Here is a 27,554-nt window from a genome sequence, read left to right as displayed (position 1 = left end):
ATACTGCCACAACCGAGCCACTAGTGTTAAACTAGTCCCCTTAATGGTTTTCTTTCCCTTATTTGAAACATCCCAAGAGGTATTTGGTTTCGCTATGGTCCTAAGAATCTCGTCATCCCTTTTCTGTGTCCTCCTAAACTCCTCATATTCATCCTTGTCAATCTGAGGTAAACCATAGAAATCGTTTATGACCTTTTCTGTGAATATCACATCAATACCCCTCACAAAAACAACCCCCTCATCACATTCAGGGAGGTTGGCATAAAACTCTCTCACTAGTGGCTCCACAGCCGCATGTGCGGGTTCACTCCTAAAGTTATCCCAACTTCTCCTTTGACTCCACTCATCAGCCTCGGTTGCAGTCAGCCCACGTTCAGGGATAAATCCCTTGTCTTTCCTTTTGGCTGCTGCCTCATAGTTTTGTCGAGCCTTTTCATTCATAAACCGGTCATCTACTTTCTTTCCTTTTCCCTTGCCCTTGGTTGGTGCCTTGACTTTGAGCGGCATTTTCTCCTAAACTATGCTTCAACTCAAACAATGCAACTCAAAAATTCAATCCTAAGTGTCCTGCAACAACCAATTCAATCTTGCAAAGATTTCCAACACTTCCAAAAATTTTCACCTCAACCCCCAAACTACGATTTTTCCAAATTCAACCAAACACTTCTAAATTCAAAACCCACACTCCTCAATATCACACAATGCACAATCAACCCTTCGTCAAACAAAATCAACACTTACAAGCACAAAATTTCCATAACTCAACCAACTATCAAAATTTCAAATCTACAAATTAAAACTCAAATTTTTTGAGATAAAAGCTTAGAAAACGTTAAATCTTACCCAAACTAAGGACTATTCGCCATCAATTGAGCCAAAATCAGCCTAGATTGCAAACCCCCAAATTTCCTTAAACTCAAAAATTTCGTGAATTTTTACGAAAATTGTTGTTGTAATGAGTTGTTTTGGTGTTTAAGAGGGTTAAGGAGTGAGGAAATTGGTTGGGAAATCTCTGGGAAGGCTCTGGATTGAAGTTTGAAAATTTTTCTCTAAAATAGGTTTGGAGAGTCGCGTGAAAAATGAAGAAAGAAAGTGAGAATTTATAGAAAGCAGACTTCGCCGCGTCGAAGTTCTTCATTCTATAAACCCTAATTCAACCTAGGTTTCGCTGCGGCGAAAAAATACAGAGGGTATAAAGCTGCGGCGAAGAACAAACTTCGCCGCGACGAAGTTTCCTTAGACTAATTCACCATTTTTTCTTCGCCGTGGCGAAAATTTACCGAGAGAATGGCGCCGCAGCAAAGTTTGGAAGAATTCGCCTTCCAAAATGTAAAAAAATTGCTTCGCCGCGGCGAAAACTGGAACTTTCAATTTTCCATCTTGATTTTCAATTTCACCTGAAACAGCCAAAAACACACCAATTAAATATTCATACACCACCAAACAAACTAAACAACTATAAAACAATCAATAAAGAAAAATAAATAAAAACACTTGGGTTGCCTGCCAAGGAGCGCTTGTTTATAGTCGAAAGCTCGACTCTCTCAATTCTTCAAGTCGGAATGTCAAGCCGGATCGGGATGGACTTGCAACTCATCACCCCATCAATGTATGGCTTCAATCTCTGTCCATTGACTGTAAAGTGCCCTTTTCTTCATGTGTAACTTCTACCGCTCCGGATGAGTGAATTCTTGTAACTGTGAATGGTCTAGACCATCTAGACTTAAGTTTTCTAGGGAAGGCCTAAGTCTAGAATTGAACAACAACACTCTTTGACCCACTTCAAAATTCTTCTTCCTGATATGTTTGTCATGCCACCTTTTTGTCTTCTCTTTGTAAATTCGAGCATTTTCATATGCTTCAAGACGGAACTCATCGAGTTCATTCAAAATCAGCATCCTTTCCTCCCCAGTAGCTCTTAAGTCCATATTTAGCTGCTTGACTGCCCAGTATGCTTTATGCTCGAGTTCTATCGGTAAGTGACATGCTTTCCCATAAACCATCCTAAATGGAGACATACCAATTGGAGTCTTAAATGCAGTTCGGTAGGCCCATAATGCATCATCTAATTTTTGGGACCAATCCTTCCTAGATACATTAACCGTCTTTTCTAAAATTCCCTTAAGCTCTCTGTTAAACAGTTCCACTTGTCCGCTCGTTTGTGGACGGTAAGGTGTTGCAACTCTATGCTTCACTCCATACTTTCCCAAAAGTGCATCCAATTGCCTATTGCAAAAATGGGATCCTCCATCACTAATGATCGCCTGTGGTACCCCAAATTTTGAGAAAATATTCTTTCTCACAAAATTAATCACTACCCTGGCATCATTAGACGGCAATGCAACTGCTTCCACCCACTTCGATACGTAGTCCACTGCCACCAAGATATATGTGTTCCCAAAAGAATTTGGGAAGGGACCCATGAAGTCAATCCTCCACACATCAAACAGCTCAACCACAAGGATGTTGTTCAACGACATCTCATCCCTTTTTGAAATATTACTACTCAATTGGCATTAGTCACACTCATGAACCATCCGGAAGGAATCCTTAAAAAGGGTTGGCTAATAAAACCCAGATTGAAGAACCTTGGCTGCTGTCCTAGCTCCTCCAAAATGGACACCCACTTCCCTCTCGTGACAATGCCGTAGATTGCTTTCCATTTCCTCCTCTGGCACACATCTACGTATCATTTGATCAGTACAGTGTCTGTACAAAAATGGCTTTTCCCAAAATTAATACTTCAAATCTGAGAAGAATTTCCTCTTTTGTTGGAAAGTCATTCCAATTGGGAGCACCCTTGATGACAAATAATTCGCAAAATCTGCATACCATGGTGCTTCATCCACTCTCATCAATTTCTCATTCGGAAATGTTTCTCTGATTGGAATTTCCTCTTCATTTCCCTGGATTGGTCTCTCAATTCTTGACAAGTGATCTGCCACCACATTTTTTGACCCCTTCTTATCTCTAATTTCTAACTCAAACTCCTGAAGCAATATGATCCATCTTATCAACCGAGGTTTCACTTCTTGCTTTGCCAATAAGTGCTTGAGTGCTGAATGATCTGTAGAGACTATCACCTTTGCACCTAACAAATATGAACAAAATTTGTCAAAAGAAAAAACCACAGCCAACAATTCTTTTCAAGTGGTGGTGTAATTCAATTGTGCATCAGTGAGTGTTTTGCTAGCATACTGAATTACATGCAACACTTTGTTTTTCCTCTATCCTAACACTACTCCTAGAGCAAAATCACTAGAATCGCACATCAATTCAAATGGTAGTCCCCAATCAGGAATTGCAATAATATGTGCAGATACTAACAATTTTTTAAGAGTTAGAAAGGCATGCATTGCATTAATCATTAAAATCAAAAGCAACATCTTTAGTTAACAAATTGCAAAAGGGTTTAGAAATCTTAGAAAAGTCCTTGATGAATCGTCTGTAAAACCCTGCATGCCCTGAGAAACTTTGAATTGCTTTAACATTTGATGGTGGTGGCAGCTTCTCAATCACTTCTGTCTTTGCTCGATCTACTTCTATTCCGTCTTTTGAAATTCTATGACCAAGCACTATTCCCTCCTAGACCGTGAAGTGGCACTTCTCCCAATTGAGCACCAAGTTCCTTTCCTTACATCGCTGCAAAACAAGAGAAAGATTAGATAAGCAGTTGTCAAAAGATGAACCAAAAACTGAGAAGTCATCCATGAAGACTTCTATAAACCGTTCCACCATATCTCCAAAGATCGATATCATGCATCTCTGGAATGTGGCTGGTGCATTGTATAACCCAAACGGCATCCTTTGATAAGCAAAGGTGCCATATGGACAAGTGAAGGTCGTCTTCTCTTGATCCTTAGAAGCGATGGCAATCTGATTATATCCTGAATACCCGTCTGGGAAACAGTAATAGGCATGCCCTGCCAACCTCTCCAACATTTGATCAATGAAAGGAAGTGGAAAATGATCCTTCCTTGTCGCCTCATTCAATTTTCGGTAATCAATGCACACTCTCCAGCCCGTGACCGTCCTAGTTGGTATCAATTAATTACTTTCATTTTTTATCACCGTGATACCTCCCTTCTTCGGAATCATTTGTACCGGGCTAACCCATGGACTATCAGAAATAGGATAAATTATTCCTGCATCTAGGAGTTTCACCACCTCCTTTATCACCACTTCCTTCATTGACGGATTTAATCTTCGTTGTGGTTGCACCCTAGGCTTGATATCATCCTCCATGAGTATCTTATGCATGCAGAATGATGGTGAAATGCCTCTAATGTCCGAATAGTCCATCCAATTGCTTGTCTGTGTTCCCTCAACACCCTTATCAACCGTTCTTCTTCTAATTTACTCAAACTTGAACTAATAATTACTGGGAAGGTCTCTGATTCCCCAAGATACTCATATTTGAGATGGGGAGGTAAAGGTTTCAACTCAAGTTTTGGAGGTTCTTTATTTTTTTACTATTTCATCTTGAACTCTCAGTAGTAACTTCCCTTCTTGCACATCTATAAGTGCTCTTCCCGTGGCCAAAAATGGTCGGCCCAAAATGAGAGGAATTTCCTTATCCTCTTCCATGTCCAAAACAACAAAATCTGCTGGAAAGATTATCTTATCCACTTTCACCAACACATCTTCCACTATCCCCCTCGGATGTTTTATGGACCTATCCGCTAGTTGCAACGACATGGTCGTTGGCTTCACTTCACCAATCCCCAATCTCCTGAAAACAGAAAAGGGCATTAAATTAATACTAGCACCTAAATCACATAAAACACGATCAAAAGTAATATCTCCTATAATGCAAGGAATAGTAAAACTCCTTGGATCTTTGAGCTTTGGGGGTAGCTTCTTCTAGAGAATGACGTTGCACTCCTCTGTGAGCATCACAGTTTCCTCATCTTCTAACTTCCTTTTGTTAGATAGAATTTCCTTAAGAAATTTCGCGTAGCTCGGCATTTGCAAAAGGAATGTTAATATGCAGTTTTTTAAATATTTTAATAAATTTGGAAAACTGCTTATCCTGGTTCTTTTTCTTCAGTCTCTGAGGAAAAGGCATGGGTGGAGTGTGATGTGCTAACTCTAGTGGTATCTCGGGAAATGAAAATTTCTCTTTCCTTTTCTTTTGCCCCTCTTCCCGTTTCTGTTCTTCTTCCCTAGAAATAGATGGTTTCTCTTCAGCAACTATCTCTTCATCTACTTCCTTATTAGATTCTTCCTTTTCCCTTGGTGGCTTTTCTTCTTTTTCCACCTCTTCAAGAACTGCCCCACTCCTCAAAATTATTGCATTTGCTTGCTCATGTGGGTTAGTCACTATGTTGCCCGGTAAAGACCCCTATGGTCTTTCATTTAGCTTTTCAGCTAACTGCCCCATCTGTACTTCCAAGTTTCGAATGGATGCCCCTTGATTTCTGAAATTAGTTCTTGTCTCATTCATAAAACCCGTGGTCTCTTGTATGAACTTCCCAAACATGTCCTCCAATTTTGTCATTCTTTGGTCTCTTTGTTGGTTGTTCACCCCTGTTTGGTTATTTGGCAATGCCCTTTGATTTCATTGATTGTTTTGCTGATTCTGTTGGTTTTGATTGCCCCAAGACAGGTTCAAGTGAGTCGTCCAACCGGGATTAAATGTGTTGGAGTACGGATTGTTTTGTTGCCTTTGATTTCCAGTCAAGTAGTTAACCTGCTCCGATGATGACGATGTTGAGGCAAACGTGTTCCTTACTTGACATTCATTGCTCACGTGATTACCTGCACAAAAATCACAAGTCAGTTGAGGAGCTTGAATGGAATTTACCTCCATACTCCCCAACTGTTTCTGAAGTGCTGTCAGTTAGGCTGAAATGGTGTATATGCATCAACTTCATGAAGACCCATGGATTTCTTCGGTTGCACCCTCTCATTAGGTCTTTGATAGTTGTTACTTGCCAGAACCTCAAGCAACTCATGAGCTTCTTCCAGAGTCTTATTCTGTAATGCTCCTCCCGAGGCTGCATCCACCATAGTTTGCACATTCACTGTTAGTCTATTATAAAATGTTTGGACTTGCATCCAAACTGGCAACCCATGATGTGGACACCTTTTCAGTAACTCTTTGTATCTCTCCCAAGCCTCATACAAAGATTCTGACTCTTCTTGAATGAATGACCTGATGTCATTTCTTAACTTTGCTGACTTTGCTGGAGGAAAGAATTTGGTCAGGAACTTCTGTGCTAAATCATTCCATGTGGTGATTGTTCCTGTTGGTAGTACCAGTAGCCATCCCTTAGCTTTATCCTTCAATGAAAATGGGAATAGTCCCAATCTGATTGCATCATCTGACACTCCATTAGACTTGAAAGTATCACAAATCTCCAAGAAATTGGCAATGTGTAGATTTGGATCTTCCTTCAAATCCCCCCTGAACTGAACCGACTGTTGAATCATCTGGATGATTGTCGGCTTTATTTCAAAAGTGTTGGCTTAGACCGCTGGTCTCGTAATGTTCGACCCACTGCCTTCAACTGAGGGAACAGAGAATTCCCTCAATGTTCTATTCTCTGCCATCTCTACAACTATTTCTTTTGGTTCAACTGTAGCTTCTCTTTCTCTTCTTTCTCTGTTTAGTCTTCGAGTGGTTCTTTCAATCTTAGGATCAACAGGAACCACTGCCTGACGTCTTGCTCTTCGCATAAACTACACAGAACAATAGCAAGAGTACAATCACACCAAACAAAGAAAATTAACAAAAATAAAACAAATAACAATTAAGTAAAAATAACACTCCAATCTAGCTAACACAAGAAAATTTTAATGTTAACACAAAACTCAATCCCCAGCAATGGCACCAAAAACTTGTGCGATTAGTATACTTGCTACATATTGCATGTTATAGTAAACACGTATCAGTGCGTAAGGCGTTATGGTGATCTCAAGTTTAAGGATCACATGCACCACCATTCGCTAGAGGATTTATTCCATAGACATTGGGTTACCATCTATGTGGAATCCTCTGATGGGTCTACCTAGTGAACTCACCTATGACAAGCACCCATGTGTTGTGCCAGGTTGTCGACAAACAACCTTGACAAGTGAGATCATTTGCTGTCTTTCAACAGGGTTTTTCAACACTATGATAGCCTTACCGTATTATCTGTGTCCTTAGTCAAAATAATACTAGGGCTACGGATGTTTCTAGAATGGCCACCATATGTGCTCATAGGGTCCTCACTATTGAGATTTGAAACGCTCGATATCTTTGTCACGGTTCTACCATTCTAAGGACATACATTATAACATACATAAAATATGAATTACATAATGTAGAAAATGCCTTTTATTAATTATAAACATTATTTACAAGAGTCAACATCTACAAAATTGATTGGCTTTAGGGCACGTACACTAACATAGACAAGTTACTGAAGAGATTTAGTATTGAAGAATCCAAGAAATGATTTCTTCCGATGTCACATGGTGTCTATCTGTCTAAAGAAATGTATCCTAAAACACAAGAGGAGACATATAGGATGAAGAAGATCACATAAGTGTCTACAATTGGATTTTATCATGTATGTCATGCTATGTACTCGGGTTGATGTTTCATGGGCATTAAGCACTTGCAGTGGATATCAATCAGATAGGCGAGTGTCACTGGATAGCTTTCAAAAACATTCTAAAGTACCTAAAAAGGACTAAGGATATGTTCTTGGTTTATAAAGGGGATGATAAGCTCGCTGTTCGAAGATCCAATGATGCTAGTTTCCAAACAGATAAAGATGATTATCGCTCATAGTCTAGTTTTGTATTTTGTCTCAATGGAGTTACAGTAAGCTGGTAGAGCTCCAAGCAAAGCCCTGTAGCAGACTCTATAACAGAAGCTGAGTATATTGCATTATCCGATGTGGCCAAAGTGGCGGTTTGGATCAAGAAGCTCGTTAGCAGACTTGGTATGGTTTCCACTATTGTTGATCTAGTAGATGTCTATTGTGACAACAATGAAGCAATAGCTCAAGCAAAGGAACCACGGTCTCACCAGTTATCCAAACACATACTCAGACGATTTCATCTGATCAGAGAAATGGTTCAGAGGAAAGATGAGTAGATTTGCAAAGTACATACTGATGACAATCTCGCCGATCCACTGACGAAGGCTCTGTAATAGCAGAAGCATGAAAAACACTTAAGGTCATTTTGTATTAAATACAAGAATGGTTGGCTATAGTGTAAGTGGGAGATTGTTAGAGTAAGTGCCCTAGAGCCAATCCATTGTTGTAATATTGACTCTTTGTAAGAATGTTTATAATCAATAAAATAATTTTTTCCTCTACATTGTGTAATTCATATTCATTATATGTCATGATGTATGTCTTTAGAATATTAGAACCGTGATGAGGGTATTGAGTGCTTCAAATCTCGATAGTGAGGACCTTATGATCACATATAGTGGCCATTCTAGAAATGTCCGTAGCTCAAGTATTATTCTAACTAAGGACATAGATAATACAGTAAGGCTATCATAGTGTTGAATGACTTTGTCGAAAGGCAGTGACTGATCTCACTTGTTAAGGTTGTTTGCTGACAACCTAGTGCAACACATGAGTGCTTGCTATAGGCGAGTTCACCGGAAAGATCCACTAGAGGATTCCACATATATGATAACCCCAATGTCTATGGACTAAATTGTCTAATGGATGGTGGTGCATGTGATCCTTAAACTTGAGATCACTAGAGTGCCTTGTGCACCAATTAATGTAGTTTGACACTAGCCCAACATAGTTCTGTTTAGGACTATCAAAACGGTAGTGGTTAACTACATTGAAAAGTGTATCAAGACTATGGTGGATTGACAGAGGATTCATCACTCCTAGGTATGGGAGAAATTATCACACTAAGCAATTTGGTGAATGGCAACGACACTGAATCTGTGGCCATAGCAGGATTTAGTTGTAGTTCAATCCAATCTATTCTAGTCATTGGTCCAATAACCGAATACAAAGAGATCAAGGATCTTTGAGGTTGACATTATTTTTGTACCTCAGCCTTGATGAGATAATGAATTATGAAGGGATTTGATTGCACGATAACCATATCGTTTATGGGTAGCTATTTCGTTGAATCTGGATCTATCGAATGGCCATGATGTCTTGCTAGAAGCCAATCTTGATCTATGTTTAGTAAGACGATTGATTGAGTGTCAATCATGAAACTACTTACTACCAATATGATGAGGAGCTTTCGGGTCACACGTAGGAATTGTGTCGTGGCAAACGCGAAATAATAAAAAATTTTCTTGCCATGGCATGATCCCCCTACCCAAGATCACGATTTCGACATATTAATCTACATAAAATAAAACCATACAAGGTTAGATTCTTATACCTTCGTTGGCGGCTCCTTCTCTGGATCTCTCCAGCTAGTTGCTATCGATCCAACGTAGGATCAAGTTTGTCGGTATCCACACAAAGGTTGGCTCGGGATTACCTTAGGATTGACTGTTAGATCAATCGGAGGGCTTAAGTGAAGGTGGCAGAAATTGAGACAGAGAACTCTCTTGGTGGCTAGAGTTTAGGCATGTACTTGGGAGAGTTTAGGAGAGAGAAATAGTTCAATTTCTTTTAAACTATTTTGCCGAAAAGAATTCTTTTTACAAACTAAAAACCCGCCTCCTTTTATAGTGCTAATCCAAATAGGAATTCAACTAGGATTTCAATCCTTGAATTCCTATCTTGGAAGTATTGCCCTAATCCTAAAAGGAAAGGATAACATCTCTGAGATATTATCCTATTTAAATATTAAACACTAAATTAAATAAATAATACTATTCATTTAATTCCATAAACATATATAAATTAATTAAATTAATGTATTATTTAATCCATATATATATATATATTTAATATTTGGATTTTTTAATATATATTTAATTAAATTAAATATATATGTTTCCATATTAATTAAAATTAATATGATTCTAATTTTGCTACATCCTCTTCCAATAAATTGGATAATGGCGTCAACCCCTTAGCAAAATTACCAAAGTGCTCTTTTCACCCATAATGACGAAAATGCCCTTGGACTCCCAAATTATCGAAATACCCTTTTCGGCCTAAGGACAAGATTGTCCTTCCATTTCCATTTCTCACTTAACTGCCTTCTATTTGTGTGACCCAATAGCTCTTTACTTTGCCGGCACTATCCTGATAATTAATTAGGCATCAACCAACTAGTGTTTTCGTACACTAATCAAGATTGGCCTCTAGCAAGGCATCATGATTCCTTGATAAGGAAAGAATCATTGATTTTCTACGGTATGATTACCATTCAATTTGATCCATTTCATCATCTTATATCTCATCAAGGTTTGAGGTACATAAATAATGTCTACCTCAAAATGCTACCTTGACATTTTCTATATTTGGTTCTCGAATCTGACAACTATAAAAATTGGATTCGAGCACTAACTCAATTCCACCATGGCCATGGATTTGAGGTCACAGTTCTTAACAAAATATCTCGCCGAGATAAGATCTTCTATAACCAAGAGTGATCAATCATTTGCACATGGCGCTCTGGTGATCTCAAGTCGAAGGACCGCATACACCACCATTTGTAAGAGGATATATTCCATAGAAACTAGGTTTACCATCTTGTATAGAATCCTCTGATGGGTCAGTCCAATGGACTTGCACAAGCAAGCATCCATGCATTGCAACAAGTTGATGCCCACAACCTTGACATGTGAGATCTGTCACTACCTTTTGATGGCGTCGTTCAACGCGATGATAGTCTTTCCGTATAATCTGTGTCCTTGGTCAGATTTATACTATGACTACGTACGGTTTAAGAAGGGCCACCATTTGTGCTTATAGGTTTCTCACAATTAAGATTTATAACACTTAATTCCCTTGTCATTGGTTTCAACCTTTCTAAGGACATAAACTATTTTCTTTACATGAAGTAAATAGATGCTATAGTATATATGCTTATAAAGAAGCGGCGCCTTTTATTCATTTATAAAATGAGTTTACAGGAGCTAAAATGTTGGCTCTAGTGCACATACTCTAACAATCTCCCACTTGCACTATAGCTAATCATTCATACTTTTGATCCCAAATGATGTTATGTGCTTATCATGCATCTGCTACGACAGAGCTTTCGTCAATGGGTCTACAATGTTATTATTAGTAGTACTTTGTTGATTTGTATGTCACCTCTCTTCATGATTTCTACGATGAGATGGCATCGCTGGAGTATATGTTTGGATCATTGGTAAGATTGTGGTTCTTTGGCCTGAGCTATGGCACCATTGTTGTCACCATAAAGCACAATTAGATCAACAATGCTCGGAACCGCCTTTAGTTTAGTCACAAACTTTTTGATCCAAACAACCTTTTTGGCCACTTCACCCAATGCTATATACTTGGCTTTTGTTGTAGAATCTGCTACGGTGCTTTGTTTTTAACTTTTCCATCTCATTATAGCCTTATTAAGACAGAACACGTAACATGACTACAATCGATAGTCATCCTTGTCAGTTTGAAAACTGGCATCACTGTATCCTCTTACAATGAGATCATCTTCTACTCCATAAACCAAGAACATGTCCTTAGTCCTCTTAAGGTACTTAAGGATATTCTTGACTATTGTCCAGTGTGTTTCACCTAGATTCGATTGATATCTACTAAAAATGCTCAAGGCATATGAGACATCAATCCTAGCACATAACATGGCATACATAATGGATCTTATTTTCGAAGCATAAGGAATACCTCCAATCCTATCTCTCTCCTCTTGTGTTTTAGGATGCATATCCTTAGAGAGATACATGCCATGTGACATTGGAAGATAACCTTTCTTTGAATCTTCCATACTGAATCTTTTCAGTACTTTGTCAATGTATGTACTTTGACTTAGGCCTAGCAACCTACGAGATCTATCATGATAGATCTTTATACCGAGGATATAGATTGCTTCCCCTAAGTCCTTCATAGATATTCTTACTTCATCACGTTTATTGATGACCTCAGTAAATTTGGATATGTTTACTTAATGAGACATAAGTCTGAATCCTTTGACAAGTTCAAGGAATTCAAGAACAAAGTACATAATTAACTGGGCAAAAATATCAAGGTTCTCCGATCCGACAGGGGAGGAGAATACTTGAGCTCGGAGTTTGATGCATACCTTAAGGAATATGGGATTACATCTCAACTCACACGTCCTTACACACCTCAGCACAATGGAGTGTTTAAGAGGAGGAATCAAACCTTGTTGGATATGGTTTGATCAATGATGAGCTTTACAGATTTACCCACATCGTTATGGGGCTATGCCCTAGAGGCTGTGACATATACACTGAATCGTGTATCGTTGAAATCAGTGGATAAGACACCATATGAAATATGGAACAGGCAAAATCAAGATCATCCCAGATGCACGATCGCTTAAGCGATTTAGGATCTCGCTTAAGCAATTTACGATTGCTTAAATGATCAAATCCAAGGTAGAATCAAGATCATCCCAAGTGCACGATCGCTTAAGCGATTTACAGTCTTGCTTAAGTGATTCTTCACTTTTACCTTGGTCGCTTAAGCAATTTATGATCGCTTAAGTGATCAAGTCCAAGGTAGAATCAAGATCATCCCAAGTGCACAATTGCTTAAGCGATTTACGGTCTCGCTTAAGCAATCCTGTATAGAAAACCCTTGATCGCTTAAGCGATATATATAGTCACTTAAGCGATCATAGGCAACACTTTTTTTTTTCAGCTTTTCTCCTTAATTTTGACAAACTAAAATCACCAACACATATAATTCCATCTTTTCTCCTGAATTTGACAACCTAATTGCATCAACACATTAATGCCATTTAACAAGAATACTAAATAAACTCAAACTCAAAAGAGGGAAAGAAATATTGAATTGCTTTTGTACAAATCTGAAATGTGTCAATTACATTAAATTACAACATCATATACAACAAATAAATGTCCTATATACACCCTAAATAAAAACAGTGTCGGCAGCCTCCATCCTCCCTCTTCATCATTCTCTTAAGCCACTTCCCCGTCCTGCACAATTATCCAGCACACCTTCAGCATCAACAGCAGCAGCCTCTTCGTCTTCTTCTACAGCACCTCTTCTAACATTATCCAGCCTTGGCCTTGGCCGCAAAGCATACATAACACCATAACCCAAGTATCAATAGCCTAACGCCTAACAATACCAACTAATCCAATTCAAGACAATCCAATTATTCAAGACAACCCAATAAGAAATGCATTTCACATAAACTACAAAACTCTAAGTCCAACTTCCAGACCTTTTGATGACAACATCAACAATAACTTGAATTGGGTTTTGGTCAGTCAAAAGGGATCTATATGCCCATAGAAGCATTCAACAGCCAAGCACTCCTAAAAGTTGCTCATTGTTTCATCATTCAACCTATCCATTGGGGTGTTGGTCATGTCAAACTTAATAAATTTTAGTGCATATGCCCTGCAATCAGCATTACAAAGGAGGAAGACATTAGCATTAGAATCAGCTTATAGAACAATTGTATTATGTAAGTTTTATACAAAATTTACCTTGAGTCATTTATCGGGACAGGAAGGTGCTTGAGTGGCCACTTTTCCGTCAGTAGTTCATCACTCAAGTGCTAAAAGATCCCATTGTCATGCAACAGCCGTGGGAACAATATACACAGCGGCTGCAACTCCGTCTCCAACTGCCTCTCTCGACAAATACTCAGGTTGCAATCAAGGATTTGCAGCAAGCCCTCTTCTAGTACCCAAATGACAGTTATCCAATGCATATCCTTGATGTTCATGATGCAATATACTCTTTTTAACATTTGCCCAACTGTTGCCATATTTGGGCTTTTCCCCCGTACATACTGCATCATCCTTTCATCAAACCGAAAATCATCGAGGACACCGTCGAAGTCATCTGTGGCCAATCTTTTCCCTTTGCCTCCCCTTGTTGCACCTCCACCATTAGCCTTTTTCATTAAAATGTCATATTTAGTTACTAGCCTTTGGCCAAAGGCCACATTGGTGATGGCATAGTGCGGATGCAAAATATCACCATTACTACTCTATTGTAGCCTCATAAGTGCCAATACCTCATCAAAGTGCTACATCAAATAAAAACAAAACCAACATGATAAGTATACAATACCTCATGGAAAAAATAAGCAAAAATAAGGAAAATAACTCACCGAGTTGTCGAGCCACCTGCCCATTGTCAACATCTTTTCAAACCACTCCCAAGGATAATCCCCAGTCTTGCACCTCACACGCCATCACTTCCAAAATCATTGTAATAGGTATAGAAGAGTTTTTTCTTTTCCTCATCTATTGGCTTATACAAATCGACCTTTAACTCCTCAGTTTTCACTTGCCCACTTCCTCCGCCTTCCTCCTCACCCTCCTTTATTTTCACTTCCTCACTTCCTTTGTGTCCCGCCTCACCCTCCTCCATTTTCATTTCCCCACTTCCTCCGCCTTCCTCCTTACCCTTCTCTATTTTTGTTTCTCCATTTTCACGGACTTCCTCATTTTTTTTTCTTCGCTTTCCTCTTCTTTCCATACGTTACTACCGTGTAAGGAGATTTTTCATGCTTACTCTTTCAGCTTTCTCTTTTATGCTCAGGTTGCACTTCAACCACTTTCAATACCCCACCAACTTCCTCCTCCACGCTACCAACTTTCTTTGCCACCCTATCAACTTTCTCCTCCACCCTTTTCATTACTCTTCCATCTTCTCAAACCTCTTATAAACGGCTATTGTAAAACTCTAAAACAGATCATTTATGAGGTCAACGACCTCATTCTCCCAACCTCGATGCCTTGGTAAAGTGGTACTTGTTTTACCGGTTTGCCAATTGGGTAGAGGCATACGAACCTCTTCATCCGTCCTACTGATTGGAGCTTCATCATCCTTGGCCTCAACAACATTCTCAAGCAGTGGCTCTGCAATTGCACTCACATGCGTGACCTCTTCTAGGTCCCGCATTAGACGGTCTATCCCTTCATCTACTGTATCGGCCAGTGCTCTGAACGACATAACATACTCCTCTCCCGCTTCACCCCTAATAGGGTTGAGGAAGGGATGGATGACTCCCTACAATAAGAAAAAAATTTAATCAAATTTAAGCCACATTTAAAAGCAAGTGCATATTCAAAAGACTAATCCTTTAATCTTACCTGAGCCGCTTGAATTTCCATTTCTATTTTGTCGTAATCCCAATGGGTACACTTCTCGATGTGCCACAGCAACACCCTAGGAAATTGTGGTCACTCATCTGAAGTCTTTTCACTCCCCCCCCCCTTAGCCAAGACAAGGATGGCCTCATATATTCAAGCCTATGTTGTAAAAAAATAGTCCATATCATAATTAAAACACATATAATACAAAAAATATAACAAAGAGCTATTAATATTTACCTGTATTGCCCATGGGAAGCCAAACAAATTGTACATACTCGGTCTATTCTTCTCGACAGATTGGCAATGCTTTAACGCTATGTCTTTTCCTTACAAGGAGTCCATGGTTAGTTGAAATAATACCCGTCCCCATGGATAAGCATTAAAGAAATCTATGTTGCTTGCAAACTTTACCCAATCCATATTAACGACTTTTGTTGAGTCAGAAGCCATTAGGATTGAATGCACGAACCATACCAAACACATCTTAAACCTCTCTGAAGAGGTATATCCACCTTCTCCTAACCTCTCCTCTAAATTGCGTCCCGTAATAGACGCCTTCCCCCTTTACCCCCCCCCCACCCCCCCCAAAAAAAAAAAAAAAAAAAAAAAAAAAAAAAACCTTTTTAGCCAAGTTATCGGTTGCTCTACTCTCCGTTATTCTCTCTTGCTCTTCTGAATTTGGAAATGCCCCACATCTTAAGCCTATCATCAGGGCGTATTCCATCAACCCAAAACATAGTGGCTTCCCATCCACCATGAACCACATTTCATTTATTTTCTTTTTTGGCTTTTAACTGAGTGAAACAACATATAATGCACTCCTTGCCCCCAGAATGCCTTTTTCCAATTTTCTCCAATGTTTGCAAAATGACCGAAAGAACTCTTTTTGAATCGATCCATACCCTTCTTTTGTTCCTCTAAAATCTCCATTATTCTCATAAAAACTTGTCAACTCGACCTAATTGTCACCCTTACAAGGAAGTACGGTACCTTATCGCTTACAACCTCCAACCCATAGTCTTTATAATTTACATTTCAAAAAATCTGCACAATCAATATAAACTAAATATCAGCAAAAAAAGAAACCAAAACAACCAATAGGTTGCCAATTTAGGGGATATGGGCTTCGAGGGCATTGGGGAGTGGGTGTTTTTTGCTTTCAGATGATCGGGGAAGCAAATACAGGCCCTATAGAGGCTGTTGTGGCAGGTTCCATGACTGGAGATGGCTGAGGATGGTAGGAGGTGGCGGAATAGGGGGGCTGAAGGGCTGCTTGCATATTGTAGGGCTGGCCATGCAACTGTCCCCCTATTCCGCCACCTCCTGCCATCCCCAACCCTCCAACTTCTCACAAACAACCTCCTTACGACCTCCCTTGCCTTCCCTATCCTCTGGAACCCAAACAAAAGCACTCCCCCGATGCCTGCCAACTGCTCAACAAAACGCCACAACCCCCATAACAATAAAACCAACTACATATCCCCCGAATTCGCACAAACTAATCAAATTATTCATCAAATTCAAAACCACCAGTAAAAAATGTACCCTTTCTTCACCGGTGTCCTCCTCCTCGCTTGAATTCTCCTTGGCGTCTTACTTTTCAGAACCATTTTCTGATTCTTTTCTATGTTCATGTGCCGCCATTGTCTCCTCTGCCTCTAGACCACTTTGACTCATTGGATGATCCGCCGGAGCATCTTTTTCGACAATTGCCGCTGTCGGAGTCTAAGATTTGGAGTAGGGTTGGGTTTTCCTCCTCTTTGTGAATATTAGCCATGATTTTGTGTAACGAATCTTTAGGATCAAATATTGGCTAGAAATAGGGAACTTTTATTGCCAGAAGTCGTAGAGAAATCAGAGGTGTTTTGTCGGTCGTTTTTTGGGGATATTGCTCGATTAAGCGATTTTGAAGGGAGTGGGTCGTTTTTAATTTTCAAAATTTAAACAAAATTTCGTTAATTATAACATTACCCACATATGTTTAAATATTTTCAGTTTAACCTGTTTTACAGGTTTAATTAATCCTAAGTGTGCTACGTCAGTTTTTCTAACTTAAAAAAAATTGCAAAATTTTTTCAGGGTTATTTTTTTAAATGCAAACTTGGGAGGTCTGTCAAGTTAAATTTCCTCAGTCAAAATTTGGGGGAAAATGGGTTTTGACAATGAACTTTGGTGTTTTGGGCGGAAATAATTTGCCTTAGCAAAATTTTAGGGTGGGAAGCCTTATCCAAATTTGAGTTTTGGTTTTTTTTTTTTTTAAATTTAATCCTTAATAGTTAAACATTGTCAAGAATTAAAGAATATAGCAGTCAAAGAATGAATTTCATTTTTCCAAAATCCTTGATAGTTAAAAACTGTCAAGGATTAAGACTATAACAGTCAAGGAATGAAATTGAACAACTTAATATTTACAAAATCCTTGATAGTTAATAACAGTCAAGGATTGTCTCAAATCCTTGACAGTTGAAAAAAGGTCAAGAAGTTGTCAAGGAAAAGACTTCTTGACTGTTTATAAAAGCAATCAAGAAATTCTGTCAAATTTTCTGTCAAGAAATGTCTTTTTCCTTGTAGTGCAGGATAATACTCCGGCTATGGACGTTTCTAGAATGGCTACCATAAGTAATCATAGGAATCTCACAATCAAGACTTATCACTGCTTGATTCCCTCGTCATGGTTCAACCACTCTAAAGGCATATATTAGTGCATACATATGAAATATGCTTTACATAATATAATCAATGTCTTTTATACCCACTTAATATTTGTTATACCCAGTCTAACAAATATTATTACAATTAATTACTAAACAACCTAGTTAATTAATTGGAGAGTAAAATACATATATTCAGTTTAACAGATTAATTCATACCTGGATATTAATCATCTTGAATAAACCTTTTTCCTTGTCTCGAGTGTAAAATTTAAACGTAAACAAGAGATTGAGAGAATTTATCACAACTGAAAATATTATTTATTTTCTCTTCTTTAAAATATACACACGCTTCTCGTTATATAGAGAAGTTCCGGATTTCAATTGAAATTGAATCCATAAAAAGAAATAAAACAAAACTTACAAAAGTCTAAGCTATCGTACAAAGCTTTAAACAATGTACAGAAGTCTTAAATAAGACTTGACTTAGCTAAAGAAAAAGTAAATACAATTTTGACTAAGAAATTTTTAGACAAAGACACTGGGGTCCACATGTCTCCCATGTGCCTTACACAAAATATATTACAAACGACTAAAACATAAAAGTTAACATCCAATGCCTCTTTAAATCTGGATCGTTGAATTCTGTCGGCAACATCCTGGATGTCCACGTATTATGTTCCACTGTTTGATACACGTCAGCGTATTTCATGTTGGACGTTTTCGATTGTCCAAATTTTCATCCTCTTAGATTCGTATTAACCTTTGAAGTTATCCACTTCTATGAGGTCAATAAAATCTTTCAGAGTTTCATCTTCTTGGGCTTCCTGGTCATGGGCTAAGACCAACCTTAGAAGATCAATAGTTCCTTCCATCAAGGCCTGCTTGGGTAGATGGGCTAATTCAAACCCTTCTAGTAGCGATCTTAACTGGGCTTGATTATGTTGAAAAAGAGTATCCTGGATCACTACGTACCTGTCTGGGATCACTACCACTATCCCATTTTGGATATGGACAGTAGCATTTGCTTTTATAAGCTCCTCCAGTTTGGATTTAACCAGTAACAATTTTACAATATGCAACCTGGTCCAATCCTCCTCTTCTTTCTTTTGGATTTCTTCTAATGCATAAGAACCCATTTTTACCTCACTATTTAACATAATTCGGTACCATGGTTCTCCTACAAGAAATTCCCATATATGTACAGGCTGAACGTTGTAGCTTTCTTGCAATGAGGAAGTGATAATGCAAGTGAATGTGTCGACTTTCCGATTTAATGCACAGAGTGTTTGTTTAACCGCATCTGGCATATTCGGGTCCACCATTGCTTCCTGTACGTCAATTTGCATTGTATCGATCCATCCTTTAGTCAAAAGATCTCTACAAAAACATTTTCTAAAGATTTTCCATGGAACGAACAATTCCATAGCTCCATTAGGATAAACCGCTAATCCTTGAACCAAATCCGTCAAGTCAGTCTTTCCCAATTTTACTATTAAATCATTCAAATTCTCGAGTTTGAGATTCAACATATCAAACAAATGACATTTTCTCATTACCTCAAGTTTTTGAATTCCTGCTTCGTAGAGTAAGGTAGTTCCCTTGAACTCCTCATCCTTATAGAACAGTTTATCAGCTTCTAGCCATGCTAACCTTCTTGCTAGCTTTTCTAAACACCTTTGCAGCTGTACTTCCCCTTGACCTATCGCCATTGTGATCCTAATTTGGGTTTCCAGATTCTCCCAGAGTGTTTGACTAGCTGAAGTTAATTTTAAGCCTTCTGGAAAACTAAACCTCTCACAAATATCCGCATCAATTAACCGCTTCTTTTGTGGAGTGTGTGGAGTCACCACTCTTGCAGCGCTTGATGATGATTCCTCAGAATTGTCTATCTTTGACAGTGGACAATTAGCCCGTTCATGTCCTGCCTATTTACAAGACCAGTAGACTAGTGCTTTTTTCTAAGTTTTGTCCTTCTTAGGAGTAATCTCTTTTTCAGAAGTATTTCCCTTCGTAGAAGTTTCACCCTTCAATCGTTGAAATTTCGGGTTCCTTCTTTCTGAAGTATCAAAATAATAGTCACAATTCTTTCCTTCAACCTGCTTTATAGCAGTCACCTGCTTAGAAGAAGAAGCCACCTGCTTATCCGCAGTTTTCTCCCTTTTAGCAGTAACCTTTGAAGTAGAAGTAATCCTCAAAGGGCAGTTCCTTCTCAAGTGTCCTCGTTGCTTACACTTGGAGAATGAGAAGTGATTTCCAGTTTCCTTCTTGTCCGCCATTATACTGCAAATCTTCAGAGAAATGTTTGGACAAAAAGTCAGCAACAAAGTTAGATTTACCAGAAATATATTCAAACTTGATTTTGTAATCTGCAAACCAAATTTGCCATCTGATTAATCTAGATTTGTCATCCTTTAAAGACAGTTTCAAATTTTTTTTTAAATATTTTGAGTCTGTCCTTAAAGTAAATACCTGACTGATAATGAACAATCAAAATCTGTCAATACATTCTTTCGTTGCTAAAACTTCCTTCTCATGAACCTGATAGTTTACTTCAGCAGGAGAGAATTTTCCTGACGCATATCGAACAATCTGTTCAATATTATCAGTACCCTTAGCCTTAAGCACTCCTCCCCAATACAAGTGAGACGCATCACTTTCTATAATTAGTTTATCCTCATCTTCTGGGAGTTTTAAAGGTTTTAACTGCTTTGTCAAGGCTTTGGTCCGCTTAACATAATTAGTGTCTTTAAGTGTCCAAGTCCAAGGCACTTTGTCACTAACCTTAAATGTTAAGCCATTGATTACATTAGCGAGATTAGGAACATACTCGCGCATGTAATTGGCTAATCCAAGAAATTGCTGTAGCATGTGCTTATCCTCCATCACATCTGGAAAATCCAGCAACTTCTTTGAGATATGTTCTTGGAGTTGGATACCTTCTTCACCTATCTCAACGCCTAAGAACTTTACCTTTTTCTTAAACCATTCTATCTCTCTTTCAGATAGAATCATTCCCTTGTCAAAGAACCTTCTGCTCACCAGTCTAAGATGATTTATATGTTCTTCCTTGGTTTTACTAAAAACCAAAACATCCTCAACATAGACTATACAAAAGTTAGATAAGTCCCCAAAAACTATATCCATTTTCCTTTGGAATATTGATGGTGCTTGCTTAAGTCCAAAAGGCAAAACCATCCATTCAAACAATCCTTTTGGACAGGTGAACGCTGTCAAAGGAATGCTTGACTCTGCCATCCTGATCTGCCAAAATCCTGACTTAAGATCAAATTTGGAGAAGATTTTTCCAAATCTAGCTTTATTCAAACAAGCCGATTTGTTTGGTATCTTATAGGCATCGTCAATGGTTTTCTCATTCAACTGCCTATAGTCGATAACCATCTGCGATTTACATCTTTCCTGCTCAGTTTTATTCATAACCATGAATGCTAGCGAAGAGTGTGGACTTTTACTGGCGCGTATCAATTGCTTTTCTAGGAATTCCAATATTTGCTTACTTAATTCCTCCTCTGCATCAGGAGTATAAGGATAGGATTTGGTCACTATTTTATCATCCGTCCTTTTTAATTCAAGCAAAGCATATATACCGTTCCTTTCCCATAACTTTAATGGTTGATCATCAAAGCATAGAGAAAGTTCCTCTTTAAAGGATTTTACAAGTTCCTCAATCCTTAAAGAGTCCTTTTGGCTTTTGTTTTCAATCTTTAAGATTTTTTCCTTATGTATGAATTTATCCGTGCTCTCAGGACATGCACTAGAGGGGTCAACCTCCTACGATATATCCCGAGCGATCCGGTTTATACGATGACTAGGATACAATCTCTGAAAGAAAACATTACAAGCCTCATTCACCTTTTCTGCTTCAGAAGTTTTCAACCACCATATTTCCTTTTCCAAAATCTGGAAAACAATGTGATCTGCTTCTTGCCTCAGTTTCACCGGTCTAAAACCGTTCCTAACTTTTGAAACTTCAGGCTTAGCAAGAATAGGGATTTTATGACCTCCAAGGATAATGTGGTCATTATCCTGAGTCAATGGCCTAACTTCTGCTTGACCTCACAGAAAGCTATTTCCGAGAATAAAATCTACCTCTAAGTAATCCACTACTAGGACTTGCCTTAAAGTGAATTTCTTCTCGTTTAATAGTACAACCACGTTTTCTACCACATCCGTGATCATACTTTGTCCTCCATCTGCAACCGTATTTAGGATTGGTTTTTCCAATGGTTTCCAAAGCTCCTGCGGAAAACATTGCTTCCTTGCAATACATTTGGTTGCTCCTGTGTCTACAAGAATATCCAGAGTATATTCCTCATATTCTGGAAAACACAGTTTAGCACAAATGCATGTGTCAATAGTCCCCTGAACTATTGCATGACAATGCATTTCATGACTCATCATCATTTTCGTGCTTGGAGTCTCGTCTTCATATACTGGGATTTGCACAGATTTATACCCAACTATTTTCCTGCTACTGCTACTTCCAGCATCACTAGCAGTGTCATCTGTTTCCAATATATTTTTCCTTGATATGATAGGTTGAACCTCTTTATTCTACTCTAGAGCCATTGAGTTTCTAGGCGTAGGAAGAGTAACCTCAACCTCATTATCAAGTTCCTGGATTTGAATTCCCCAATTTGGGTTTAATTCCACCACGCTGGGCTGCGGTGAATATTCCAAAACCCATCTTTTCAGCCATGTAAGAGCCTTAGCATTAATTATCGCAGGTCGAATTGGAATTACAGAATCCTGTCCCAAGCCATGAATTTCAGTATCAACACTAGAGTTCATTCATATAGGGTTAACAGAGTTTATCAACCTATACTGAATTGCTATTCCGTCATTAGAAGTCATCAAGTCTTCTAATCTCGAAATATGAATTCGAAGAACCATAATCCGTTTAAGATTTGGATCCATGAGACTAACCATATATCCTGGTTTAACCGTCCCGTAGGCATCCCCCAAAGCTAAATTACCGTGAAAACCGCCAATTAAAGCTTTGCTAAACGTAAGTCATTTTCTGTCCAGTAGAGTAACCTGAACAGGTACATTCATTCCTCAACGGAATAGTCCGTGTACACGAATTTGTACAGCACCAAGTTGTACATAATTATATTTTCCATTTGCCCGTCTGGCAAGACTTCTAACCTTTCGTAGCCACTCATCGTCCGAGAGGATCAATTCACCTTCTCGAGACTGAGACAAAGCTACACAAACAGGTCTTTCGTGTACATCTTCCAAGCCTTCATCTTTAAATAACCACTTAGAGCGTTTTTCAAAAACGTCCCTAGGTGTTAACCTTGGAATGAACCAAGTCTCCGGGCTACCCGAGTGATCCTCGTAATTAGATGATGAACTAATTATCAAGTTAGGGTTTGCATCCTTATTTCTAATTGGGATAAGATCATCCTCGTCACCAATTCCGCTATTTCTAGGATATTCATTAAGACTACTAGTCTTTTGCATGAATATACCTATGCATTAAAGAGTTGAAGATTGCTCCTCAAAAGTCATCTCTTTTGAGTCATCCTCTGAAGAATTTGACATCAGAGTAGTCCGAAATTAATTCATAAACTTTATCATCAGAATCAATTTCGTATCCCCAAACTGGCTCAAATTCAAAAGTTTGGCGTTCCGCGTTGACTTCCAAAAATCTTACCGCTGCCTTCTTCTTTCCCTTATGAGGGCATTTATCTGCAAAATGATTTTTGTCACCACATATCCAACAACAATTACAATCGTTTTCATTTTTGCCAGATGGACAGGTAGTTGATAATCCATGGATTATACTGTTTTTATTAGAATTTTTAGTCAAATTTTAGATACTTCTTAGTTCATTTTGACCTGAATTGCTACTTAATTCTTTATATTTTGTGTTTCAGGCTAAAATGGACATTTTATGCAAATAAGGAGCGAATTGGAGTTTTTGGATTCAGAAGTGAGCGGATCTCAGAAGTTGGGAAAGTTTTGAAGTAGAGTGGATGCACTATAAAGCTTGTTTCCATGAGGAGAGTGACGAAGATCGGAGATTCAAGCAAAGAAGCAAGCGGAGGGCAATTCTGTAAGTTCAGAATTCCACATGAAGGTTCGCCGCGGCGAAGAGAGTTACGCACGAGGGATTATTTCACTTCTTCGCCGCAGTGAAGTCTGCGAATTCCAAAAACGCACAGTTTCATTTTTTGGGCATATTCCTAGGTTTTTGGGCGAGGTATAAAAGAAAAACTTAGTCATTTTTTAGAGGGTTCGTTTTTAGGTAGACGGCAACTTTTTACATTTTTCGGAGAATTGTTTTGGGCGAACTTAGATTTCAAAGGGTGAAGATTCGAGATTAAACCAGTGGATTTGTCATTTGGGGAGATTTCTTGTCTTTTCTCTTATTTTCATTATGTTGAACTTTGGATTTTTTGTTTCTTTTGTTTGTGTTGTTAATTTAGCCATGAACTAACCTATTTTGGGTTAGGGTTTTGATTGTAATTCGGATTTCCATGGGTTAAGTGATTGATTGTCATTATTTTCATATGATTTCGCTTTGATTGTGTGATTGTTCTGAATTTATTGTTTTTATGTGATGAACATGATGAGATTGAGAAATAATTCATGTTAAGCTTCTTGGGTAACCACCATTGTAGTATTAAATGCTAGAGATAGATTTAAGTATCAATGAAATCAATTTAGGATTCTTTGTGCTTAATGAGCTTTGAACTATTAGTCTTCATTTTGTTGGGTGCGGAAGTTTAATAGGGAAGAGTAAGGAAATATAGCATGAGAAGGTATATTTTACACTTTAGAGAGTTCTATTTACAATCAATGAATGTGAACATGGAATGAGTATAATCCGTAGGTTTAACCCAAAGAGTCCGAATGAAGTCAAAACCCTACCCATTTGCTTGAATTGATTTTATCCGTGTTTTAAATCTTGCTTTCATTATTTAGTTTTGAATATTTAGAAATTTTGATTTAGTTTAGTTTAAAATTCTCCCATAAATCCAAACAATTCGATAGCTCTAACTTGAAAACAGTAGAAAAACTTAGTGTTTAGCAACCAATCCTCGTGGGAACGATACTCACTTATCACTCTATTGCTTGTGTGACTAGTATACTCGCTACATATTGCATGTTTATGAAATCACGCATCAAGTTTTTGGCACTGTTGCCGGGGATTGAGTTTTGAGTTAACATTAAAATTTTCTTGTGTTAGCTAGATTGGAGTGTTATTTTTTCTTAATTGTTATTTGTTTAATTTTCGTTATTTTTATTCTTTGTTTGGTGTGATTTCACTCTTTCTACTTTTCTTTGTAGTTTATGCGAAGAGCAAGACGTCAACCAGTGGTTCCTTTTGATCCTGAGATTGAAAGAACCATTCGAAGACTGAACAGAGAAAGAAGAGAAAGAGAAGCTACAGTTGAACCAGAAGTAATAGTGGTAGAGATGGCAGAGAATAGAACACTGAGGGAATTCTCTATTCCTACAGTTGAAGGCAGTGGGTCGAGCATTACTAGACCAGTGGTCCAAGCTAACACTTTCGAGATAAAGCTGACAATCATCTAGATGATCCAGCAGTCGGTTTAGTTCAGGCGTGATTTGAAGGAAGATCCGAATCTACACATTGCCAACTTTCTGAAGATTTGTGATACGCTCAAGTCTAACGGAGTGTCGGATGATGCAATCAGATTGAGACTATTCCCATTTTCATTGAAAGATAAAGCTAAGGGATGGTTACTGGCACTACCAACTAGAACAATCACCACATGGACTGATTTAGCACAAAAATTCCTAACCAAATTCTTTCCTCTAGCAAAGTCGACAAAGTTGAGAAATGACATCACGTCATTCATTCAAGAAGAGTCAGAATCATTGTATGAGGCTTGGGAGAGATACAAAGAGTTACTGAGAAGGTGTCCACATCATGGGTTGCCAGTTTGGATGCAAGTCCAAACATTTTATAATGGATTAACGGTGAATGTGCAAAATATGGTGAATGCAGCCTTGGGAGGAGCATTACAGAATAAGACTTCGGAAGAAGCTCACAAGTTGCTTGAGGTTCTGGCAAGCAACAACTATCAAAGACCTAATGAGAGGGTGCAACCGAAGAAATCTATGGGTCTTCATGAAGTTGATGTATATACAGCCATTTCAGCCAAACTGACAACACTTTAGAAACAGTTGGGAAGTATGCAGGTAAATTCCATTCAAGCTCCTCAATTAACTTGTGATTTTTGTGCAGGTAATCACGTGAGCAGTGAATGTCAAGTACGGAACACTTTTACCTCAACATCGTCATCATCGGAGCAGGTTAACTACTTGGCTGGAAATCAAAGGCAACCGAACAATCCGTACTCCAACACATATAATCCTGGTTGGAGGAATCACTCGAACCTGTCTTAGGGCAATCAAAACCAACAGAATCAGCAAAACAATCAATGGAATCAAAGGGCATTGCCAAATAACCAAACAGGGGTGAACAATCAACCGGGAGATCCAAGAGTGACAAAATTGGAGGACATGTTTGAGAAGTTTATGCAAGAGACCACGGGTTTTATGAATGAGATGAGAACTAATTTTAGAAATCAAGGGGCGTCCATTCGAAATCTTGAGGTATAGATGAGGCAATTAGCTGAAAAGCTAAATGAGAGACCACAGGGTGCTCTACTAAGCAACACAGTGACGAACCCACATGAGCAAGTAAATGCAATAATTTTGAGGAGTGGGACAGTTTTGGAAGAATTGGGGCAAGCAAGGAAAGAAGAAGAGTCACCAAAAAGAAGGGAAGAATCTGATGATGAAGTAGATGAAGAGATAGTTGCTGAAGAGAAACCATCTACTTCTAGGGATGAAGAACAGAAACGGGAAGAGAGGCAAAAAAGAAGGAAAGAGAAATTTCCATTTCCCGAGATACCACCAGAATTGGCACACCACACTCCACCTGTACGGTTTCCTCAAAGACTGAAGAAAAAGAATCAGGATAAGCAGTTTTCCAAATTCATTGAGATATTTAGAAAATTGCATACTAACATTCCTTTTGCAGATGCATTGCAACAGATGCCGAGCTACACGAAATTTTTTAAGGAAATTTTATCAAACAAAAGGAAGTTAAAGGATGAGGAAATAATGATACTGACAGAGGAATGCAACGCCATTCTCCAAAAGAAGCTACCTCCAAAACTCAAAGACCCAGGGAGCTTTACTATTCCTTGCATTATAGGAGATATTACTTTTGATCGTGTTTTATGTGATTTAGGTGCTAGTATTAATTTAATGCCCTTTTCTGTTTTCAGGAGATTGGGGATCGGTGAAGTGAAGCCAACGACCATGTCGTTGCAACTTGCAGATAGGTCGATAAAACATCTGAGGGGGATAGTGGAAGATGTGTTGGTGAAAGTGGATAAGATAATCTTTCCAGCAGATTTTGTTGTTTTGGACATAGAAGAGGATAAGGAAATTCATCTCATTTAAGGCCGACCATTTTTGGCCACGGGAATAGCACTTATAGATGTGCAAGAAGGGAAGTTACTATTGAGAGTTCAAGATGAAACAGTAACTTTCAATGTCTTTGAGGCTATGAAGTTTCCATCCGAATCGGATTCATGTTTTAGTGTTGATGTGGTGGATAAACTAGTAGCAGAATCTATTGAAGCGAACACCCCACAATTACCTCTAAAGGCCTGTATTGCCAAATCAAA

At 38.5% G+C, this 27,554-nt stretch overlaps 2 non-coding genes across 2 annotated transcripts; one reads left to right on the top strand and one right to left on the bottom strand.

Moving 5' to 3' along the window:
• Nucleotides 1-6,070: 6,070 nt before the first annotated feature.
• LOC116105296 lies at nucleotides 6,071-6,177 on the top strand. The gene has a single exon (XR_004124054.1). It is a non-coding gene; the product is annotated as a small nucleolar RNA R71 (small nucleolar RNA).
• A 19,503-nt stretch (nucleotides 6,178-25,680) lies between these two features.
• Nucleotides 25,681-25,787, bottom strand: LOC116105295. Its single transcript, XR_004124053.1, has one exon. It is a non-coding gene; the product is annotated as a small nucleolar RNA R71 (small nucleolar RNA).
• Nucleotides 25,788-27,554: the final 1,767 nt, after the last annotated feature.

Source organism: Pistacia vera, unplaced genomic scaffold (genome assembly GCF_008641045.1).
Source record: "Pistacia vera cultivar Batoury unplaced genomic scaffold, PisVer_v2 Contig496, whole genome shotgun sequence".
Classification (NCBI taxonomy): Eukaryota; Viridiplantae; Streptophyta; class Magnoliopsida; order Sapindales; family Anacardiaceae; genus Pistacia; species Pistacia vera.
This window is presented reverse-complemented; position numbering and strand designations above follow the sequence as displayed.